This window comes from Engystomops pustulosus, chromosome 3 (genome assembly GCF_040894005.1).
Source record: "Engystomops pustulosus chromosome 3, aEngPut4.maternal, whole genome shotgun sequence".
Classification (NCBI taxonomy): Eukaryota; Metazoa; Chordata; class Amphibia; order Anura; family Leptodactylidae; genus Engystomops; species Engystomops pustulosus.
Window position 1 is genome coordinate 42632898 of NC_092413.1, and position 15422 is coordinate 42648319.

A 15422-nucleotide genomic window follows, 5' to 3' on the forward strand; every position below is an offset into this window, starting at 1 on the left:
TTGTGTCACCCCCTCATCCTCATAGACTGTAAGCTCTTGTGTCACCCCCATCATCCTCATAGACTGTAAGCTCTTGTGTCATCTCCTCATCCTCATAGACTGTAAGCTCTTGTGTCTCCCCCTCATCCTCATAGACTATAAACTCTGGTGTCATCTCCTCATCCTCATAGACTGTAAGCTCTTGTGTCTCCCCCTCATCCTCATAGACTGTAAGCTCTTGTGTCACCCCTCATCCTCATAGACTGTAAGCTCTTGTGTCACCCCTCATCCTCATACACTGTAAGCTCTTGTGTCACCCCCTCATCCTCATAGACTGTAAGCTCTTGTGAGCAGGGCCCTCACTCCTATTGTTCCATATGACTGTTATTACTCTGTAATGTAATTTTATAATTGTATATGATTTGTAAAGCACTATGGAATATGATGGCGCTATATAAATAAAGAATATTATTATTATTGAATACAATTTATTATTACTGATTACTTGTAGGTATTTTTATCCCACCACGTAAAAAAAGTCACAGTAAACATCAGGGTTGAGAAAGAAAATGCATATTTAATGCTATTAGTATAGATCTAACAAACCATTTCTTCATAGCAATTCTACTTGTTTCCTTAGTGTAAAAAAAATCATAGGTTTTCCTGCAAGGGAAAAAATCAATACTTGCCATGTACCATGTAACCAATAGAATAAGGGGAATGATTTATGTATGGACGACTGCAGGCTGAATCAGCTGGGGCCTCGTACAGAGAGAGCTAGAAGCTGAGAGGTATAGGGGTAAGCCGGACTGCAGTGATTATTTCACTGGTCAGATTATTTCCCTATTAGACAACATAGCTAATACCATGAGAAAACCTTCCCATCTCCGAGGATTCGGTGGGTCAGCGCTTTCAATGGTCCTAAATTATGGAAACCACCTTAAAACTAAGAAAGACTTCAGAGACAGATGATGCATGATCTGCGGTCATTTACTCTTCTCCTGGAGCTACCTCCACCCTGATTGAAAAGGCCTTGGATATACAAGGGATAGTTTATGGAAAATCAGTTCATCAACAGGATTCGATAAATGACAGCACAGAATTAGAAAGGAGAGGTAACCATGAGGACAAACCTACGGAACGCAGTTCAATTTTGTGCCATCCAAAAGAAAAAAAGGTATTTCTAATTATTTTATTATTTATTATTATTATTATTATTATTATTATTGTTCTATTTCCTGTTATTTAGTTGCATTGTTTAAGTTGATAACATGGAAAGCAATTCATCTTATTATTATATGTTATTACCTTTTATTACTTTGTGTGTTTAGGACTATGAATGATAATTTATTATATATATATATTATTATTTATAGTTATTATTTATAGTTCTATAATGGTCATCAATGGGCATCATTAAAACTCATACATAAATGGGATTGGCCAAACTCGCCCTGAATATATAGAATGTGAAATGCACATGTTAATAAAAGGAACTTTTTCATTGTTTTGGAATAAACGCAGGTTCTGCGTTTTCAGAATAGTTTTTTCAATACATTATATATCCGATTTTTTTGTTTTAGTTGATGTTTTCTAATGTTGTCTGGTTTTTTATCATTTTAGACAAATCAATGTTTATATGCAGCAATTGAAAAGCTATTTATTTTATTTTATATTTTATATATATATATTTTTTTTTATAAAACAGCGTAACTTTCATTTCTTGTAATTCTCTTTCTCTGTTTGTGAATATTAGGAAAAACATTGTCATTTGTATTAACCCTTTCTCGTCCACCATTTGTTTAACTATAGATAGGTAGAGATTACGTCAAGAAATAGATTGATCTCTAGAATGGCAAAGTGCAATGTAAACATTTCTCGAAGATAATCTGACCTAATCTGAAAAACCTCATATAACAACTGAAATATAACAGATAACAACGTATTAAACATTTTTCATTTAGATATATTTCAGAAAATATTCTTTGGAAAGTGAGAAAAAAAATTATTTTATTTGACTTTATTTCAATTTACCCCATTGAATTACAAAAGAGAAAATGTCCTTTTCTCCATCTATTCTTTCCAATAGAAAAGTTACAATATAGAAACAGAAAAGTTTTATGTTAAAAACATATGAAGCTCCCATGTAGAGAATGTTATAAAAAATAATCATAATAAGAATCTGTTCTTCCATAAGAATACATTTTATTGTGGAAATTTAGACAGCAAAGGCCTATGCTGTGATAGGGTAAGGGGTTAATGTTTCCATGTTGTTCCATGATTGAGGAAGACAATTTAATAGGAATCAATGGGAAAACCAACCAAAGATATTTCCAAGGGAAATAAAACCGATGGTTCAGCCAATAATAGTTACACTTGTTCACATATTGGATAGGTTTTACGTGTATTTTATAAATCAAGATCAAGCACTTTATATTTCCTAAACCCGATTTATGTTGAATTGAATGAATTGCACCAAGATTTTACATAAATATATCACTAAACGATGAGAGTGCAATGTACTGTTGGAGATTTACCAGGTTCACAGAATTCTTGATCACAACTATTTCTCTATTACTTCTCTTAGGCCCTGTGTACATCTTCGCTAGTGGTTTTCTGTTATATTCTTTCATTTTGAAGGAAAAACGGGAACCAAATACTGATAGTGAATTGAAGCTCCTATGTAGACTTACATGAACACAGGGTGGGACTGGCCCACCGGAGAATCCTCTGGTGGGACCTGTCTTTATGCTAATAGTTCATGTAGTAGTAGTAAAGTGCTCTGAAGCAGAAAGATGAAATTTCCTGCTCTGCACACAGTCCCCACCCACTAGTCCTTTGAACTTTTGGAGAACCTGCAGTTTAGGAGAAGGGAGGGGGAGCTGTGCAGTTTCTCAGGGTTCTCAATCCTCAGATAGGCCCCGCCCACAATTGCCTTGTGTGGAGATACTGGGGCAGATTTACTTACCCGGTCCATTCGCGATCCAGCGGAGCGTTCTCTGCGGTGGATTCGGGTCTTCCGAAGATTCACTAAGGCAGTTCCTCCGATGTCCACCAGGTGTCGCTGCTGCGCTGAAGTCCACCGAGGCCCGCCGGAGTACATGATGCTATACTTGGTGAAGGTAAGTGCAAGTCCAGCGACAGTTTTTTAAAAAAAATGCAGCGATTTCTCCGAATCCGGCGGGTTTTCGTTCGGCCACGCCCCCTGATTTCCATTGCGTGCATGCCGATGCGCCACAATCCGATCGCGTGCACCAAAAACCCGGGCCACTTCAGGGAAAATCGGCGCAAATCGGAAATATTCGGGTAACACGTCGATAAAACGCGAATCGTGCCCTTAGTATATGACCCCCATTTTGTTCTATCTGCTACAGAGTTATGCAGCTTTTGGGACTTATTGGCAGCTTCCACTCAGCAGATGCATTTTGCATTAGCAATGGACTTCACATTCCCTGATACAGAAGTCGGTACAGGAAGGTAGGGGAGGGGGTCTGCCAGCAATTCACTGTTTCAAAAGGCTGCTGAACTTTCACTGCACCGAGTTATCCTTCTGAAAGAATAAGTGTATTTATGTGTGAGACTGTAGTTAAAATACACAGTTTTTATTTAAGAATGCGGATCCGTAGTTATCCATCTCTTGGTCGGGATCAATCTATTTTTGTCTATGTGTAGGCAAGTAAAGATAATATTATTCCCTATTATTCTGCGTCACTTGCTCAGTTACAAGAAGTAAAAGTAAGAATAAATTGTACAGTTTCTGCAGGTTTGTTCTTAAGTTGAATTTGTATGTAAGTCGGAACTCTATATTTTATAATTGTAAACCAAGACAAAATTTTTTTGGTCTCTATGACATTTGGATTTTAAAAATGTTGGATAATCATAAGAATCAGGATTAACAATAAAGCTTCATTACAGACACATTTGATAACTGTTACAGCTGTTTATTGTAACCTAAGGCTAAACTATAGTAAATTACCAACATCCAGAGGTCCGTTTGTAACTAGGGGTCATCTGTAAGTTGGGTGTTCTTAAGTAGGGGACCGCCTGTGCAAACCTTTCAGGCTGTATTCTCAAGATACATTATAAAAACATGAGGCAAACATGAATACAAAGACACATGTGCTTCACACCAAAACATATGTTCTATGCAGTTGCTCTGTTGTATTTGCAATGTGTTGCAAAACTAATGCATCTTGTGAATCCAGATGTATATGCTGCTATTTGTGTTTTACATTATTACATCTCTTTGTAGTGATTTGTTAGGGTTATGACAAAGCTAGAATATTTACAGATCCTTTAACTACCCTATAAAGGCACAGTTAGGGAACCTAAATTAAAGTTGAGCTCTGATTGGTTACCATGTGTAGTCTGGCTGTATATACTTTCTATAGAAGTGTCTGGCATAATATACTATCTATGGGGTGGTCTGGCTGTATATATCATCAATGTGTGTTGGTCTGGCAGTATATTCTATCACCGAGGGGCTTTTCTGTCCGTATATGCTATCTATAGTGGGGGTCTGGCAGTAAATCCTATCTATGGGTGGTGGTCTGGCAATTCAATGTTCACCTCAGGCAGAAAAACGGTTAGAATCTGCCCCAATGCTAAGTGCAAATCTCCATGGGGATTACCCAAATGAAGATGTACATCAAAAACCCTTTTGAATATCCAGTGGGCGCTTAAAACTATTACTCTGGTGGGCCCCTGATACCCCAGTTTGACACAATACTTGCAATAAGTAGGACAAGGTTTGCCCAATCATTATTGTATTCTAATGGCGGTGATCCATGACTGCCAGCTTTGTCACCTGTTCCACTAAAGTCTGAGCCCTAGGGCACACATGCTACTCCCTAGAGTCAGTGGAGGTGATGTATTTGGGCTGATGTGATCATTGGCTTTTCTGTGTATATGTGGTGTTGGTGTGAAGCAGTTGTGTTGCAAATGCTGTTTCATTGCGCCATATGAACATAAGAAAATGGTGCAAATTTACTTACCTGGTCCTGACGTGATCCCTGATTTGGATGGTCCGACGAAGATGAAATCCGGCGCGATTCACAAAGCTCATGCGCCTGAGTTCCTGCATCCGTCGCTTCCCCGCTGAAGTCCGCCGGAGTTCACATTCTTCTTCCCGCTGCTTGTAAGTGCGTGTCTTGCGACACAATTCGAAATGTTAAATCCTGCGCATTATCCGAATCTGTCACGTTGTCCGACGGCCCACCCTCGATTTGTGTCGTGTGCAAGCCGGCGCCGATGCGCCAAAATCCGATCACATGCACCAAAATCCCCTGTTAAAAACGGAAATCATCGGAAAAACCCGAAGAAAATGCGCTCCAAAAACCTTAGTAAATGAGCCCTATAGACCCTGCTTGCACCAAATTAATTATTTGCACAGACAGAATTTCACAAAAGGACTGAATCCATGAATTGTGACTCTAGTCCCTAACCTTGTATACATCCACCTTTTGATAGTATTTAGCGACTTTTTATGTGACTGACGCAAACAACCGCCATAGCATAAGACACTGCCAGCAGATTTATCCAGAGCCAAAAGCCGCTATTAATAATAAGACATAGAACTGTTTCAGGGAGCCCTTGGCCAATCTGTGTGCACCTCTAGGAATAAAGAGCAACCCCATTGTAGGTGCCTGAGCATTGAGGTTCCTTTGTTCCTGCTAAGCTGTGCCAAATCTCTGTGTTTTGAATTTATTTTCTCTGCATGACAGTATCCGCTGATGGATCCCGTGCTAGTTCTGACCGTGATGGTAAACTGCTTGTCTCAACCCTTGGCTTGTACCCTGGATTCTGTCTGTTTGCGGATTACCCCTGACTATTGGCTTGTCCTTTTGATTCCATTGAATTGAAAACTGGATGGCCTCTGACTACATTCTGCTCAACCACTGGTGCTTGACACCATTATCACCTGGGCCAGCTGTTATCGACACTGAGATATGAGAGGTAGCACCCTTATGATCTATCCACAGCACAGTTCAGTTACCTATATAAGGGTTCAAAAGTGAAAGATTGAAATCCAGGGATAACTGCCATAAAAGTGGCCCAAAGTCAAACTGTTTTGATAGCACAGAGGGTCCAAACCCACGGAATGTTGTTGGACGATTTTTGCTCCATTTTTAAACTGACTGAAAACACACATGTTTACCATGGTTATATTCTTATTCCTGCATGGTTGGGGGAGCATTTCTAAGGGTTCTTGGACCATTTTTAAACGGACTGAAAACCCATGCGTTTTTGAATGTTTACCGTGCATCTGGTTGGTTTCACAACTGCTTGCACTTCTAGAAATGAAGATAAACAGGTTTAAATCAGCCAAACGCATGGTAAACATTCAAAAACACATGCCTTTTCAGTATGTATAAAAACGGTCCAAGAACACACTGTGTAGTAGCACCCTTAAAGGGTTCTCATGTTCAGTATTTATGGGATATCCATAGGACAGATAAAGGTCCTACCTCTGGTTCCCACTTCTTTTTTTAAGAATGGAATCCTTCCAAACCCTTTCTTGTGGCCCGACATGAATGTAGAGTTTTCCGCATGAACAGTACACTCTTCTTTAAAGTCCATGGTAGTTATGAAAATGTGTTGCAATAAAATAAACATTTTAATACCCTTCTTTAGTTTGGAAATATGATAAATTGATGAGACGGTAAAGCTACAGCACAGAGTGGCACTGGTACACCTTCCAGAGCCCTTCTGGCTCATTAGCATTATTTTAAAAGTTGATTTTAGAAGGAAAGAGGCCATGTATAACACATTAAAGAAGGATACCACAGCCACATTACCTGAATCTATGAGTAACTGTTCCTGGTTTATGATGCTTGATTTAGATGGTAGATTTTCTTTAATAAATGTGCCTATGCAGTATACTTTTTATTGTATTGCTACATTTAAGGAGCCATAACACAACATGTATTCTGTGCCATTAAATTACATCTTCCATTCCAGCTAAATATTTTTTTCTTGATATTAAATATTAAGAAGTAAAGCCATGTTTCCAAAGTGGTCTAATAACATATCACCCCTTAGGTCAGAGACAGATGTTGTAATGTTAATGGAGTTGAAGTCTGTTGTGCCTCAGGGTTGCTCTAATGTAGTTGGTTAATGTATATTGGTCAGAGCACTGAGCAGTAAGTGACTGATTGCCGAATATCTTGGCTTGGAAAAGTGACATAATGTGAGCGGATCCTGAAGAACAACCCCACATTATAAGTACCAGCCTGTCTGATCTCCTGTGATACAGACAAATCCTGTGTAGAGTATTATCATCAATGCTGGTGGGATGGAAATGAGGCAGGGGATAAGAAATTATTGCTGAAATTACAGCTCTGTTACTTGGATGCGTAATATGCTGTCTGGCAAAATTGTTAACTCGCTTGTTGACTCCACATGTGAATATAGTGATTACCGCACACAACATGTGTTCTCATCATAAGTAGTTATTATCAAATTTCAGAAGCAGAAATAAGTAAACTTAGGGGAAAAAAAAATGTATAGTACAGTGCCAGGCATGAAATCCGTAATTGAGTAGTTTGATGAAATTACATCATCCAAGCCAAATTTAAAGGGATATTTTCATGCTATGAAGTTGCTGTAAGTTACAGGTTACACATGAGTACATTAATAAAATAGTTTACTCATGTCGCCCTAATCCAGTGGTGGCGAACCTATGGCACTGGTGCCAGAGGTGGCACTCGGAGCCCTTTCTGTGGACACTCGGGCCATTGTTCCAATTTCACCAAACAGGATCAAATCCACCAAATCTTCCTGCAGTCCAAAGCATCTTAAAAGATACCGCTTTCATAGCTATTTTAAAGCGACATTTCATTGGCTGCAGGAAAAGTGAGAAGGTGTTGACTTAACTGCATTGGTGATCTTTGGAGGTCATCCTGCTGGACCCAGCATTCTTCCTGGAGAGAAGCTACAATGATGCTCTGAATTGCCCACCTTCTTTCAACTTTATTTGTGGCCTTAGGAGAACCAATACAATTGAATGATGTTAAAGAACAGGTAGCAGTAAGTTTCTGCTTTAAATGCCATGTTAGCACTTCATGGTAAATAAGTGGATTTGGGTTGTAGTTTGGGCACTCGGTCTCTAAAAGGTTCGCCAACACTGCCCTAATCCCTGACACTATGGTTTAGATGCAGTATGTGTCCCTGGAGCACTCCACTTCTGGTTATCTCTTTACACACCAAAATGTTCACTCAGCCAAACCATGGGCAGATTAGTGACCCATCTCAGCCAGTGATTGGCTTAGCTGGCATCTCAAAATTTGAATTCTACTATGTGTTGGGAGAGACACATGGGAGTTCCCCACACTGAAGTTCTTTTACAGTTAAAGGAAATCTACCATCAAAATCCAGCATGATAAACCAGGGACACTTACTCATAGCCACGGAGCTGCCGCGGGTGCAGATCTTGATGGTAGTAGCAAATATTCAAAGGAGAACTTTGCAGGCTGAAGTGGAGAAGGTTTCCATGTGAACTGTGATCACTTTCCCCCTTCCTCTGTGTGCTCACTGCTGCCGAGATTACAGGACCTGCGGGGGGAGGGTGAGACTGAAACGCGCTTCTGCACAGTGTAACAGCAGTCTGTGAATACTTACTTCTGTAACACACCCATAACCCTTAAGGTGCATTTGTATAATTTTAGGGAGTTGTAAAGAATTAGAAGGTAACACCCTCCAGAGCCGTTCTGGCTCATTAGCATTATTTTGAAAGTTGATTTTAGATGTAAGGAGGCCATGAATAACAAATATAATACGATTACTACAGTCTCAGTGCCTGGATCTATGAGTAAGTGTCCCTGGTTTATCATGATAGTATATTTCCTTTAAAGGCTGTTTAATAGCTGCATCGGGACCTTTTTAGTGCATCACATGATGATGATGCTGAGGTTGGCATTATGGGGCACATTTACAAAGTTTTCTGTCGGACGTTGAATGATATTTTAGGTGCAAACAGCTTGAACAGGGATTTAAAAGTATCAACGCTGCATTTGTGTTGCAAGTGCTTGTGTTGTGGCGTGGCCTCTCTATTCTTCATGCAACAGAAATTTTTGCACTGAAGTGGGTGCTGTCGGTGCTGAACCGGTGCTCAGTTGGACCGTCCAAAAGAAATGTGTTGCACCCCCTATGTTAAAGGTACAAATTCATGGTGCACTCTGTCAGGGCAGTGCTGTTCAGGCAGAATGGGCACCAGAAATCCTGAATCTGGCTCCCTCTGCACACTACACTGGCAAACTGCACATAGTACAGACTGCACTGTTTTTAGTCAATTTGCCCCTATGTTATTTTCTGGTGTCTTAGGCAGGTTTTCTGGTAGTATAATAAGTGACAGCCAGCATGGGTTTACTAAGAATAGAAGTTGTCAAACTAACCTTATCTGCTTTTATGAAGAGGTGAGCAGATGCCTGGATGGAGGAGCAGCTGTGGATATTGTGTTCTTGGACTTTGCAAAGGCATTTGACACTGTCCCTCATAGACGCCTGATGGGTAAAATTAGGGCTATTGGTTTGGCAGAAATCATTTGCAATTGGATTGAAAACTGGCTGAAGGATCGTATCCAGAGAGTTGTGGTCAATGATTCCTACTCGGAATGGTCACCAGTTATGAGTGGTGTACCCCAGGGTTCTGTGCTTGGCCCTCTACTATTTAATATATTTATTAATGATATAGAGGTAGGAATTAATAGCACTGTGTCTATTTTTGCAGATGACACCAAACTGTGTAGTGTAATACAGTCTATGGAGGATGTTCATAGGCTGCAGGGTGACTTGGACAAACTGAATGTTTGGTCATCCACTTGGCAAATGAGGTTTAATGTGGATAAATGTAAGGTTATGCACCTGGGGGCCAATAATCCAAAGGCAAAATATGTCCTTGGGGGAGTAAATCTGGGAGAGTCCCTTGTTGAGAAGGACCTGGGGGTACTAGTAGATCATAAATTGAATAACAGCATGCAATGTCAATCAGCTGCCTCTAAAGCCAGTAGGATCATGTCATGTATCAAAAGTGGTATGGACTCTCGTGATAGGGATGTAATATTACCACTATACAAGGCACTGGTTCGGCCACACCTGGAATATGCTGTCCAGTTCTGGGCACCGGTCCATAAAAAGGATGCCCTGGAGCTGGAGAGGGTTCAACATAGAGCCACAAAAATGATAAGGGGTATGGAGGGTCTCAGTTATGAGGAAAGATTAAAACAACTAGATTTATTTAGTCTGGAAAAGAGACGACTACGAGGGGACATGATTAATTTATTTAAATATATGAATGGTCCATACAAAAAATATGGTGGTAAGTTGTTTCAGATTAGATCAAATCAAAAGACGAGGGGGCACTGTCTCCGTTTGGAGAAATCAAGGTTTAATCACCGGTGTCGACAGGGCTTTTTTACTATGAGAACGGTCAATCTGTGGAATAGCCTGCCTCAGGCGCTGGTCACAGCAGGGACAGCGGATAGCTTCAAGAAGGGTCTAGATGCCTTTTTACACCTAAATAACATTGATGGTTATGTTATATAGAATTGTTTCCCCTAAATCCCTTCCTCATCCAATCCCTTCCCTTCCTTGGTTGAACTTGATGGACAAGTGTCTTTTTTCAACCGTAGAAACTATGAAACTATGAAACTATGAATAGCTCAGTGTATGGTAATCTTCATCCGCTATCTTCATAGAATAGAATAGAGTGGCCGGGGCCTGTCACTGCACCTACTAGGTGCTTGGGGCCTGGTTCTCATAATCGGTAGGGGTCCCAAATGTCCCACCATCACCGATTAGCAAGTTATAGATTGGGATTGCGGATAGCTTCCGAAATTTGGACAACCTCCTATTCAATGAAAAGGGTGTGCTCTGTCCTTTTGTCATCGCAAAAGTTAAAACTGCAACAGAAACCAAATTATTTGGGTTTGCTCCGGTAAAGGGAACCTGTCAGCAGAAATTTACCTTATAGACCAATGCTGGAAAGCAGCTGGCACATCTCCCAGATCCATGTTTCTTTCATGGCTCAATATGGAGTATCCAAAAATTGTACATACAAATAAATGATACATTCACAAATTATTTATGAATATTCAATACATTTTATTAGTTCATCACAAAAAATAGTAATCATCACAAAAAATGGGAAGGTAGAAACACCATGGGAACAATGAATTAAAAACAGTGTATTACCAAACAATAAATAAGAAAAATATCAAGGAAAAGCAATGAAAATCGGTATGGAGCCCATGGTAAAATGACCTAATATTAAACAGTTGAGTACAAGTATTAGCTCGTAAGTAAAAAGCCAAAAAAGAGCCAAGAGTATAGTTACCATACCGGGGAGAGAGGTATACACTGTGCCATCCCGACACGTGTTTCGTCAACTGTCATTCTCAAGGGGAAACCACTGCCAGTTGGAAAGCAGCTGGCACATCTCCCAGATCCATGTTTCTTTCTTGGCTCAGTATGGAGGCATCATCTAGAACAACTACTTTGAAGTGAGATGTAAATTGTTTTTTAAAGTCACAGAGGCGGAGATTTATACACTGAAGTCAAGCTCTTCCCTGAAAGCCCCCTACACTGTAATTAATGATACTGCATCCAGAGACATCACTAACCAGATTTATATGATTTCTATAACAGAGGATTAGGTGTTCAGAGCTCCCCAAGTTGACTTCAGTGTTAAACTCTCCTCCTCCTTGACTTTATACAACCAATTTACAGCTCACTTCAAAGTGGATTTTCTAGATGATGTCACCACATTGGACCATGAAAGTAACAAAAACTAGATGGTGTTACACTGCTTGACAATATTCTGGCAGTGATTTATTATGGCAATTGCTGACAACAGGTTCCTTTTTAACGCCACACGAGCCGCAGGCCACAGGCTGGCTTATTCTGTATCTCATTCTTCTTTCACTGTTCAACCTCCAGCAATCCGTATCTGATGAAGGTCTATGAGACCAGAATGTTTTAAATGTAGTTTTCAGGACCGAAAACCTTTGGAGTGCCAAATTATGTTTTAATATTAATAAGAGCCAGTTTTCAACTCGGCCATCAGTCCAGGAAGAAGGGACGTGTATCAAAGCTTATTTAATTAGCTCACAGATTCCAATAATTTGATATATGATATTTTGATTTTGCCTCTCTTTGCACAAAATAATTTGCAACATTTTACATTTTCATGCCACTATCTTTTGAAATGTGCATGGGAGAGAGATATTTTTGGGCTGAGCATATTGATTTATGAAAGACTGTTATTAAATTATTAAAGGAATTGTCCTGTTTAACCAAATAAATGTTATTATTTACTAAAAAGTTATACATTTATCTCATATAGTTTCTGTAACAATTCCTCACTGTTCTCTAGATCTCTGCTTGCAATTATTCAACAGAAGGCTTCATTTTTTTACTTCTCGTAGATAAATAAAGAGTGCACGGCTAGTTATGTCCCTGGTCATGTGATGTCCCACAGGTGCACGGCTCATTATATCCCTGTTCATGTGATGTCATAGAGGTGCACGGCTCATTATATCCCTGGTCATGTGATGTCACACAGGTGCACGACTCATTATATCGCACAGCTCTGATTACTGTACAATGACTGTCATGAGCCGTGCACCTGTTTGTATACAGGGCCCCACTGTATAGGCTGCATTTTTGACCTGAACACAAAGAGAGTGTCAAAAAAGCTGGCTTTAGGAAAGCGAGTAATCTTAATTTTTTTACCATGCACCATATGCTGCCTTTACCCGTTTACATTTTTCTTTTAAATTTAATCTAACATTCCCTTTAATCCTCAAGTAGATCCACTGCACACACAGCAGGACATCCGCAGTCTCTAAATACTGCTGTGCAAATATATGTCAGATTACTATGTGATGTGTGAACATGGCCTTATATGTCATGCATCAATCTATGCAAACAAACCAGAGCAGAACTTTAGCATATTCCCCAGGCTAATAAAATAATTAGCTGACTTATATATATATATATATATATATATTACTGTATGCAAAATTTTTATTTTAGCAATTCCTAATTACTAGAGAAAAATAACAAGGATCTCCAAAATAATTAGCTCCATCCAAAATGTGGAAAGTAAACGGTATATAAGCTGGTTTGGAAATAATAAGCGCATCAGGCTTATGTTTAATTGGAAGAAAATAGGTCAATCTTAGATAGGGTGTGATGGGGAAGTGTTTGCAAATAACAAGCCTGGTAATCACTGTGGCAGTAAGACGATCCCATGGCTATGGGGGATAATACTTTGCTTTAATTAATTGGACGAACAGCTAATGTATTTGTCATATAAGATATAGTAAACAGTGATGACGCTAGACAAAGTATACAATTCTTTGTGACAGTATTTGTGTGATTGGACATAAGGCATCATGGGAAATCTTCTACCCATTTGTTTGCAAAGTTTGCAGTGCAGTGTTAATAAAGTGTGACAGGGGGCAGTAATGAGTCACGTTTCTTCGCAGATTCCGTGAGTGAGCACTAGCAAAATAAAGCTGCACGTCTTAGATTTTTATTTTAAACAGTTCATATACTGTATACATATACTAATAAAACTATATGGATTATATACAATACAGCGATCAGGGATAGAAGAGACTGCAGAGGCAATTATGGAATTATAGAAAATGGTTTGTCTGATGGATGTGGACACCCCCTTTCTTTTGAGTCTCCAAAGCTAGTGAGGTCCTAGACAGAAGAAAGCAGTGTCATTTAATATAGTCCCTTTTTTCACACTACTAATAAAGTCTCCTAAGAATCATTTTAGATGACTTATAAATGGTAATGTTTCTTCCAATGCCTCTGGTGTAATATTCTGCAGAAATCTGCGTGATTAAGAGCTCAACAATCCCTCTCCGCAGAAAATGTGTGTTCATACAGTTCTATGGGAGTGCTGGAAAGGTGCTCCGATCAGCTTCTGGGACGGTTCTGGTCACTCCATTTGTACCTGCTGGTTCATATACCGTAATCACTGCCTAATATTGACTTTGTTGTTCTGACTCCTTTCTTTTTCTATTAATATTCTGCTGTGATTTTCTGTGATTTCCAGATTTTTTTGCTTCAACTTTAGGGGGTATTCCGGGAATATGAACGTCTGATACAAAAATCCAGGATTATATAACTAAATGAGTATAACAAAACCTCAATTTCATTAGTCACAAAATGGATAATCAAAAAAATCAAAATAGTTTGATTTTATGATTCACAAAATTTTATGGCCCCTCTAAAGTATGAGGAGTTATCACCATGATGGCCACCACTGGAAACTACATGTCCCATGATGCTTTAGTTCTCAGTAACTCCTCCTACCTCTTAAGCTCTGCTCCCAGTGATGATATAACAGACTGTCCTGCTCTGTTACCATAGTAATGCCATCCCTGCACATTAACTCACTGAAATAAAGTTTCAGCACAACACTGGCCCTACTGGATGCACTGCAACCAACCGACTACAGCCTAAAGAGTGATGATCACATGACCTGCCCACTCAGGTGCAGGACATGTGCTGTGGACATGTGACCAGCGGCCATCTTCTGTCCTGTGTCTGCTCCGTGAGGAGGAAATCACAGGACTGATTAAAGGGCCAGTAGAATTTTAATTCTTCATTACAGTGTATGTCCACAACATCACTAACCATTAAAACTATTTTAAATAACAACTAATTATATATTAGCTTATATTTTAAGGGCCCATTTGTATATGAATTATGCTTATTCCTGAAATATCCCTTTAACTACACTTCTGCTTCACAACTTTGTATCTGTCCACCATCTTGGTTTTGATCTGGATTCGATCCCTGTCACTTGTTGTCTGTCTTGAGTCTGTTTGTCCTTATATATCTATACTGTGCACTTGTTCAGGGTAGGGATCACCACCCCAGTTGTTGACTATAGTTCAGTGAAGAGCCGTCAAGTAGGCAGGGACACATACATAGGTTATGGGGATTGCACACTTCTTCCATATCCAACACTGGGCAGCAATCCATATTCCAATAACTGTATATGCTGCTGTTATTTTGATATTACTATGGTTGGCTACAACTTTAGTAAAAGCAATAGATGAATCTATGGAATTGGACTGAAAATTAATCTCAGAAGTTTCACTTGTTACAAGTCATTTCCATTCTACATATTGATTACAAACATTTCTGATTGTCACCCAAGGCCTTTGATGTGTAGACTGTACATGTTTAGAAGATTGCTTTTTCTCTATTGAATAAGTATTAAAATAGGATTCTAGTCTATGAATGAAGTTGATTTTTCATCTCCAAGGTGATGAGACATAGTAGTTAAAATGTTCTCTATCTCAATGCAAAATTTGACAAGGCCCCCACCTGTTATGTACCATTTACATTAGTAGTATGTTATTAGATGGCACATAACCCTTTCCGGTACAAAATGTCTATGTGTGGCTAGGATCTCTA

General features: G+C 39.3%; 1 long non-coding RNA gene across 1 annotated transcript in view; it reads left to right on the forward strand.

Annotated features, from left to right (window-relative positions):
- The first annotated feature begins 843 nt into the window (after positions 1 to 843).
- The window catches only part of LOC140120455 (uncharacterized), a 72389-nt gene continuing 57810 nt past the window's right edge, over positions 844 to 15422 (forward strand). The window contains exon 1 of the long non-coding RNA XR_011853800.1: positions 844 to 1156. This is a non-coding gene — a long non-coding RNA (uncharacterized lncRNA). The remainder of the gene's footprint in view (positions 1157 to 15422) is intronic.